Source organism: Mustela lutreola, chromosome 10, assembly GCF_030435805.1.
Source record: "Mustela lutreola isolate mMusLut2 chromosome 10, mMusLut2.pri, whole genome shotgun sequence".
In the NCBI taxonomy this organism is placed as follows: Eukaryota; Metazoa; Chordata; class Mammalia; order Carnivora; family Mustelidae; genus Mustela; species Mustela lutreola.
The window spans coordinates 43170049-43180077 of record NC_081299.1 but is presented as its reverse complement, the minus strand read 5'-3'; positions in this window follow the sequence as shown (position 1 = coordinate 43180077).

The following is a 10029-nucleotide window of genomic DNA, read 5'->3' as shown; positions in this document are numbered from 1 at the left end:
CCCTACCTCTCCCCGCACCCCTGGCACCCTTAATCTTTTGTGTGTCCATAGTTTGACCTTTTCCAGAATGTCACATGGTTGGAATCACCTAGCATGGAGCCTTTTCAGTCTATCTTTCACTTAATAATATGTCCCATGTCTTTTCAGGACTTGATAACTTCTTTTTAAGCATACACTTCCATTAAGAACATTCACATTATGGTACAGTCATCACCATCATCTACCCATATGCCTCTTTCCATCTTGCAGTTCTGAAACTACACCCGTTAAACAATAACTCCCCATTCCCCACTCCCCTCAGCTCCTGGAAACCACCACTGTTTTTCTCCCTCCATGAATCTGACCACTCTAAGTATGTCATATAGGTAAAATCATACAGTATTTGTTGTTTGTTTGTTTGTTTTGTGACTGACTTATTTCACTTAGCTTAATGTCCTCAAGGTTCATCCATCTTACAACATATTAAGGAATTTCATTCCTAAATTGAGGCTGGATAATATTCCATTGTATATATCTAGCAAATTTTGTTTATCCCTTCATCTGTTGATTGTCACTTGGGTTCCTTCCATATTTTTACTGTGAATGATGTTATGAACATGTGTGTACCAATATCTCTTTAAAAGCCTGATCTTTTTTTTTTTTTTTTTTTTTTTAAGATTTTATTTATTTATTTGAGAGAGAGAGACGACAAGTAGGCAGAGAGGCAGGCGGAGAGAGAGGGGTAGGGGAAGCAGGCTTCCTGCTGAGCAGAGAGCCTGATGCGGGGCTCGATCCCAGGACCCTGGGATCATGACCTGAGCTGAAGGCAGAGGCTTAACCCACTGAGCCACCCAGGCGCCCCTAAAAGCCTGATCTTAATCTTTTGGGGTATATACCCAGAAATGGAAGTGGTAGTTGCATTTTTAATTTCTTTAGGAACCGTTTTCCATAGAGGCTTCATCATTTTACATTCCCACCACCAGTGTACAAGGGTTTCAATTCTTCCACATCCTCACCAACACTGGTTATTTTGTTTTTTTGTTTTGTTCTGTTTTAAAGTAGCCACATGTATCCCATACCATGGGTATGAGATGGTACACACATTAACATTTAAAATTTTAATACTTACATATTTATTTCAATTTATATTACATATAAAAGCCACACCAAAACTGTGATTTCATAGGTATTATCACTTAGGATAAGACCAAAGTAGATAGTATAGCAGTGAGCTATGTCTTCAGAGAAAAGTTAACGTAGCAGACCTGAGACTACTATCCCTAAAAAGTCCTGCTTTTAAGGTTGGTCCTTTGCTAGTGCCTGGGAACTTGGGATTTTAGAAGGGTTCTCACCACTGCTCATAGTGGTTCTCTGTGCACAAACGTTTATGAAAACAATGGGAGCACCTGATGCTGAACAGCTGTGTTCCTTCTGAGACTCTGGAACTTGGGTAGGTGCTGGCTAAGGGACCAGTCTCCAGTAAAACCCTTGGGAACTGAGTCTCTGATGTGCGTCCTTGGGAGATAGTATTTCACATGTGTTGTCACAACTTTGTTTTCTCTGGACTTTTGCCCCATATCCCTTTGCTGATTTTGTTTTATATTCTTTCGCTGTGAAAGCTTGGCTTTGAGTAGGACAATAATGCACAGTTCTCTGTGACTGCTTACGGATCAGTGAATCCTGGGCTGGATCTGTGATACCCATGTTACACAGGCAGCCCATAAATATTTCAAACATTCAGTACTTCTGTTATTTTCAGTGAGACATTAACCATCACTTCAGAAGCTGCCGATTACTCATAATGCAAAGTAGGTATGCAAAATATGTTATCACTGAAACCTAGAAAGGGACTAAATATGTTTTGCCCTTCCTTTCCAATTGCAGGTTTGTGTGGGAAGTTGAGATTCTTGGTGCTATAATATTGAAACCAAAGGACAAAATCATTTTATTATTTCTTCTTTAAACTTTCCATATTCTCAAATTTTCTTTAAAAATTTAAGTAATTTTCAATATTTTCTGGAAATCAGACTATTTGCCTAAAAAATTTCAAATTTATAAATACCCTAAAATTATTTTGTTGCTTCTGTAATTATGTAGTATGATGATGGAACAGTTTTGGACATGCAGTTATTTCAGAAACTAATCCTTATCTTAAATGAAGAGACAATGAGCTTTCATATACGTTTATAACTGATTGATCATGTGTTCTTCCATTTTCCTCACTGAAAAACTTTTTAGATATGTATATATAAATCAATTAATTATGGCTTTTATATTTTATTATTCATTTTCTTAATTTTTAATAACTTCGATTTTCCTTGTATTTCCTATAGTTTCATTCTATTAATGGCAAAAGATCATGGTTTTCCATTTCATAGAGTCAATATGAAGTTTCTCTTTAAAATAAATATTTTTAAGTTTAAGAAGTGGGCTCACTGGGGCACCTGGGTGGCTCTGTGGGTTAAGCCTCTACCTTTGGCTCAGGTCATGATCTCAGGGTCCTGGGATTGAGCCCCGCACTGGGCTCTCTGCTCCGCAGGGAGCCTGCTTCCCCCCCACCCTGTCTGCCTCTCTGCCTACTTATGATCTCTCTCTCTCTCTCTCTCTCTGTCAAATAAATAAATAAATCAAATCTTAAAAAAAAAAAAAAGAAGTGGGCTCACAAAAACATAGAAAGGAGGATAGATGACAAAACTGTGGTAAGTGAATGTGGGCGATGGTATGCGAGATTTCATTGTATTGTCCTTTAGTTTCTGTGCATGCTTGGAATTTTGAATAACAGAAAAAATATTTGAAAATTTCATTTCTAGCAGTATGTCAGCTTTCTGCTCACAAAACAACTAGCTTTTCCATGAAAAAACTATTTTAATGAGCTACTTTCAAGGGAGAAAAAGGAAAATCTCCAAACACCCACACATAAGTATAAACACATGTGAATACTATCATTAGGTAAAACCAAAATAGGGAACTGGGCAAAATGGTCTTGAGCAAATGCACAAGTTAGAGCAGCTCTGAGGGAAAACACCAATATCAGCTCTGTGATTGTGCAAGGAAGTCCTAAATATGTTATAGAATAGAGCTGCTGATTGGAGTTTCCTGCATTAAGACAGAGACTCCTGGAAGGATATAAAAGTGGTCCCATATCAGCAGGGACTTCTGGCTTCTGGAAGAAGCAATAGTCACTCCTCTCTGAAAAGTTATCTCTTGCACCCTGGTGTTAATGATGGTGTACATTTGAAAAAAGAGCCAAATAGAACTTTTAGAAAAGACAAAATATTTAGAGCTTGAGGATTTCCATACATTAGGATGAAACTGATATGAGCTCACAAAGATTACCTCCGTGAGTGGCCACAAGGGAGTCAGCAGAAAAACAACACTTAAATCCTCAGGAATTCCAGACTTTGGAGTTATCAAATGCAGACTATTTAAATAACTGTAACTGTGTATTAAAGGTTTAATTCATTCACAGGGGCCAGGGCAGCTCCTACCAGCAAGCTATTCAAGTATTTGCCTCACTGGATAAAAAAAAAAAAGCATTCATAGGTTATCTAAAATGATTTTTAAAGAACCCAACAGAACTTTCAGACAATAAATACATAATTGGGTTAAAGACTCAGGAGGTGGTTTACATAGCAGATTAGGAACCCTGAAGAAAGAATTAATAAGCTAGAATGATATAAAAGAAATTACTCAGGACGCCATACAAATCAAAGGATTTGAAAAGCATGAAAAAATGTTATTTGAAAACATGACAGAGAAATTAAGCAATTCAGAGTAAGACTTTTTAAAAAACCTATTTATTTAAGAGAGGGAGAGCGTGTGGGCTTGTAAGTGAGCAGGGGAAGGAGCAGAGGGGCAGTGGAGGAAAGGGGGAGGGAAAGGGACAAGCAGAATGTACACTGAGCATGGGGCCTGGTGTGGGGCTCAATCCCAAGACCCTGATATTATCATGACCTGAGCCAAAACCAACAGCTGGAAGCTTAACCAAATGTGCCACCCAGGTGCCCCAAGAGTAAGATTTTTTAAGAAGTAATCAGTGCACAGTTTTAGTGAAGCTATGAAATAAATACACACACAAAACAACAATAAAAAGATCTTAAAAGAAGCAGGCCTGGATATCAACCTTTTGTTTGTACTGGCATTTGCAAATATCTTCTCCCATTCCGTGGGTTGCCTCTTTGTTTTTTTGACTGTTTCCTTTGCTGTGCAGAAGCTTTTGATTTTGATGAAGTCCCAAAAATTTATTTTCGCTTTTGTTTCCTTTGCCTTTGGAGACATATCTTGAAAGAAGTTGCTGTGGCTGATATCGAAGAGATTACTGCCTATGTTCTCCTCTAGGATTCTGATGGATTCCTATCTCACGTTGAGGTCTTTTATCCATTTTGAGTTTATCTTTGTGTACGGTGTAAGAGAATGGTCGAGTTTCATTCTTCTACTTATAGCTGTCCAGTTTTCCCAGCACCATTTATTGAAGATAATGAACTCCTCAAACTCAACACACACGAAACAGGCAAACATATCAAAAAATGGGCAGAAGATATGAACAGACACTTCTCCAATCAAGACATACAAATGGCTATCAGACATATGAAAAAATGTTCATCATCACTAGCCCTCAGGGAGATTCAAATTAAAACCACATTGAGATATCACCTTACACCAGTTAGAATGGCCAAAATTAACAACACAGGAAACAACATGTGTTGGAGAGGATGTGGAGAAAAGGGAACCCTCTTACACTGTTGGTGGGAATGCAAGTTGGGGCAGCCTCTTTGAGGAACAGTGTGGAGATTCCTCAAGAAATTAAAAATAGAACTTCCCTATGACCCTGCAATTGCACTCCTGGGTATTTACCCCAAAGATACAGAAGTCATGAAAAGAAGGGCCATCTGTATCCCAATGTTTATAGCAGCAATGGCCATGGTCGCCAAACTATGGAAAGAACCAAGATGCCTTTCAACGGACGAATGGATAAGGAAGATGTGGTCCATATACACTACGGAGTATTATGCCTCCATCAGAAAGGATGAATATCCAACTTTTGTAGCAACATGGACGGGACTGGAAGAGATTATGCTGAGTGAAATAAATCAAGCAGAGAGAGTCAATTATCATATGGTTTCACTTATTTGTGGAGAATAACAAATAGCATGGAGGACATGGGGAGTTAGAGAGGAGAAGGGAGTTGGGGTAAATTGGAAGGGGAGGTGAACCATGAGAGACTATGGACTCTGAAAAACAATCTGAGGGGTTTGAAGTGGCGGGGGTGGTGGGAGGTTGGGGTACCAGGTGGTGGGTATTATAGAGGGCACAGATTGCATGGAGCACTGGGTGTGGTGAAAAAATAATGAATACTGTTTTTCTGAAAATAAATAAATTAATTTAATTAAAAACAAACAAACAAAAAATAAACAAAACAATAAAAATTAAAAAAAAAAAAAAAGAAAGAAACAGGCCTGGGGGATAGGAAATAGGCAAAAGCAAGCAAGCAAGCAAGCGAGGCAAAAAAAAAAAAAAAAAAAAAAAAGTCAAGGGAAGAAACTATCACCTACAAAGGAATAAGAAATACGTTGACAGCAGTCATGAGTCAGCTTTCCTAGCAGCAGAGCCTGAGACATGATTGGTTGGCACAAAATTTACAGCGGGAGTGCTCTCAGGAGAACCTGTAAGGAAGAGGAAAACAGGATAGGACAAGGGAAGAAGCTAAGGAAGCTTCTTTCAGAAGACGGCTGGTTTCAGGTGAGGTCTAGTCTTTCCTTGATTCCATGAGGAAGTTCTGGATCATGAGCAGCACCACTGAGTTGTACCAATTTGAGGCAAAGAGGGGTCAACCATTAGTATACCCATATCACTCAGTTACTGGCTGCGTGTATAACCTCCGAGGCATTCTCAGCAAAACAGCGTCTTTCGGCTGAGGGTAATTCTCCAGAGAAAAAGGGAGCTCTGAGCCTCTAGCAGTCAACACAGAAAGGTGGGGAATGGAGGAACCAGTAGTAATGAAGATCTAGGTGGGCACCAACAGCGTCCACCAGAGTGGAGTCCTGCAGCAACAATGGAAATCAGAATAATATCTTCAAAATACTGAGGAAAAAAAATAGCCTGCAGTCTAGGACTGTGTGCCCAGCCTGTCTTTTAAGAATGGGGATTAAAGAAAGTATTCCTGGGGCGCCTGAGTGGCTCAGTGGATTAAGCCTCTGCCTTTGGCTTAGATCATGATCTCAGGGCCCTGGGATGGAGCCCTGCATCCGGCTCTCTGCTCAGCGGGGAGCCTGCTTCCCTCTCTCTCTGCCTGCCTCTCTGCCGGCTTATGATCTCTGCCTGTCAAATAAATGAATAAATGAATAAAATCTTTAAAAAAAAAGTATTTCTGAATAAATAAAAACTGAGTTTACAATCACAGACTTCATTAAAATAACTCCTAAGGTTTCCAGAAAGAAGGAAAATGCTCCCGGGGGGATGTCTAAAATGCCAGTAGGAATAGTGACAATAAAACTGGTAAATATGCAGGTAAATCTAAAGAAATATTGTCTAAATGGAAAAACAAGAATAGGAACAAAGCTTTGTGCACCATCTCCTCAAAACTGATTGATGTTGATGAAAATATTATAATTCCTAAGAGGATGGAGACTCTGAAAATACCCCAGAGGCCAAAGCGGTTGATCACACTATCAGATTCATGTGGATGCGTGGTAACTTCCTGGGCAACAAAGGGTGAGCAGGTCTCGGTGAGGGTATAGGACAGAGCGAACAGCTGAGCTGAGAAGATTGGGCACTGGGGACTGGAGAGAAGGTGGACTACCCTCTTTCTGTGTGTCCTTTGTTGTCCCTTACATTTCACTGGTAGACCATTTCACTCCCTCTTGTCACACATGCACATGCGCGCACACACACACACACACACACACACAAGTGGTAGCCAGCCCATCACTACTGCCTGAACCTGACTAGAATGGGGCATGGTTAACTGAGTTTCTGGCAGGCTGGCCAGAACTAAGTGCTCCCACTTCTGCCATCTGTCTCCATCCCTCCAAGGACTAGGTGGGTATAGCTAACGAGAGCAGTGTTTTGACAATAAGCTGTGCCAGGACAGTGACAGAGAGTAAAACACAGCAGCTCTCTCCATTCTTCGGTAGCTCTCCACACCTTTCCCTTCCAATTCATCCCATAGAGCACAGTTTTTTAGGCTTTTCTCTCAGGTATTTGTCACCAGGACAGGGACCAAAACCCTTAGGGGAGTAAGAGTTCATTCAGAAAAATAAGATAGCGTCTTAAGAGTGCAGCTACAATAAAGGAAGACATTCAACAAAACAACCTGCATCAAAGCACACAGTGGGGGCAGGGTCATCAGTTATTGCTGCATGACTGAGTCCGTCCTGATTCACAGACCCAGAGGGGAAACAACTAGAGGTCTGGGGGAAATTCTGACTAAAAAACCACTATAATTAGAGAAATATGTAAGACCTCAGATAGAAAGGAAGATTAAAAAAAAAATACCAAGTCATATAATAGTGAAATTTAAGAACCTCAGTCACAAAGAGAAATTTCTATAAGTTTCTAAAGAGAAAAAGCAGATGTCACATCATGTTGAAGAAGAAGAACAAAGCCAGAAGGCCGATACTACCCAAACTCAAGACTTACTATCAAGCTATAATAGTCAAGACAGTGTGGTACTGGCAAAAGAATAGACAAGTATCAGTGGAACAGAATAGAGAGCCCAGAAGCAGAACCACATAAATATAGTCAAGTGATCTTTGACACATGAACAAAGGCAACACAAAGGAGAGAAGATAGTCTTGTCACAATGGTGATGGAAAAACTGGACATTCACGTGAGGGGAAAACATATTTAGACACTGACCTTATTTATACCTTCCACAGAAAATAATTCAGAGTAGATTCACAGACATAATGTAAAGCACAGAACTATAAAACTTCTAGAATATAACATAGCAGAAAACATAGATGACTTTGGGTTTGGTGATGATTTTTTAGCTACAAAACCAAAATTTTAACAGCTTTATCGAGCTACTATTCACTTTTTAAAAGTATACAAATTCAGGGGCACCTGGGTGGCTCAGTGGGTTAAGCCTCTGCCTTTGGCTCAGGTCATGATCTCAGGGTCCTGGGATCAAGCCCCACACTGGGCTCTCTGCTGGGCGGGGAGCCTACGTCCCCCTCCCCCTGCCTGCCTCTCTGCCTACTTGTGATCTCTGTCTGTCAAATAAATAAATAAAATCTTCAAAAAAAAAATTAACAGCAAGAAAACAAATGACCCAATTAAGATATGGGCAAAAACCTTCCCAGATAGCTCATCAAAGAAGACATAGAGATGAGGGGCACCTGGGTGGCTCAGTGGGTTAAAGCCTCTGTCTTCGACTCAGGTCACGATCCCAGGGTCCTGGGATGGAGCCCTGCATCGGGCTCTCTGCTCTGCAGGGAGCCTGCTTCCTCCCCTCTCTCTCTGCCTGCCTCTCTGCCTACTTGTGATCTCTGTCTGTCAAATAAATTTAAAAAAATCTTTAAGAAAAAGAAGACATAGAGGTGACAAATAAGTGTATAAAATGGTGATTCATGGGGCATCTAGGTGGCCTAGTTGGTTAAGCGTCCAACTCTTGGTATCAGCTCACGTCATAATCTTGTGGTCATGGGATGGAGCCCCCATGTCAGGCTCCCCGCTCAGTGCAGTCTTGCTTTATATTCTCTCTCCCTCTCTTTCTGCCCCTCTTGCTCATGCTCTCTTCCTCTGAAATAAATAAATAACTCTTTAAAGCAACAACTATACCCTTGAGATACCACTATACGCCAGTTAGAATGGCCAACATCCAGAACACTGACACCGCCTAATACTGGTGGGGATGGAGAGCAACAGAAACTCTCACCCTGGGACACCTGGGTGGCTCAGTGGGTTAAAGCCTCTGCCTTCAGCTCAGGTCATGATCACAGGGTCCTGGGATCGAGCCCCGCATCGGGCTCTCTGCTCAGCAGAGAGCCTGCTTCCTCCTCTCTCTCTGCCTGCCTCTCTGACTAGGTGTGACCTCTCTCTCTTTGTCAAATAAATAAAAAATATCTTTAAAAAAAAAAAAAAGAAACTCTCACCCTTTGCTGGTGGGGATACAATATGGTACAGCCACTTTTGAAGATGGTGCAGCAGTTCCTTAAACAACTAAACATATCCTTACCATGCAATCCAGCAATTTCACTCCTTGATATTTATCTAGGAGCTGAAAACCTAACGTCACATAAAAACCTGCACCCAGATGTTAATAGCAGTTTTATTCATAACTGCCAAAACTTGGAAGTGACCAAGAGGTCCTTCCGTAGATGAATGGATAAATAGATTGTGATACATGCAGACAATGGAATATTATTCAGTGCTAGAAAGAAAGGAGCCATGAAAAGAAATGGAGGAAACTTAAATGCATATTATTAAGTGAAAGAAGCCAATCTGAGAAGGATATACGTATTGTATGATTTGACCCATGGAGCATTCTGGAAAAGGCAAAAATTATGGAGATAGTGAAAAACATCAGGGGGAGAGTAGGGTGAATAGGAGGAACAATAGAGGATCTGGGGGCATCGAAAGTACTCTGGATGGTATTACAATGGTGGATACATGCCATTACACATTTGTCCAAATCCAACGACTATACAACGTTAAGAGTGAATCCTCATGTAAACCATGGACTTCAGATGATTATCATGTGTCAGTGTAGGTTCATCCGCTGTAAAAATGAACCACTCTGATGGGGGATGTTGATGCACATGTAGGGGCAAAGGGATATGGAGAAATCTCTGTACCTTCCTTTCAATTCTGTTGGGAACCTAAAACTTCTCTAAAAAATACAATCCAGATGCAATATAATACAATACAATATACAGGTCCTACCCAGAAAAACAGCAGATCTCTACAAAAAAGTAAAATAATGGTAAGAACCACTGGAGGCAAGAAGAAAATGGAGTAATATTTTTCAAGTGTTGAAGGAAAAGAGCTTCCTTGAAGGAAAGTGACTGAATTTCATGTTCTGTTAAATTAATATTGAACTTCATGTTC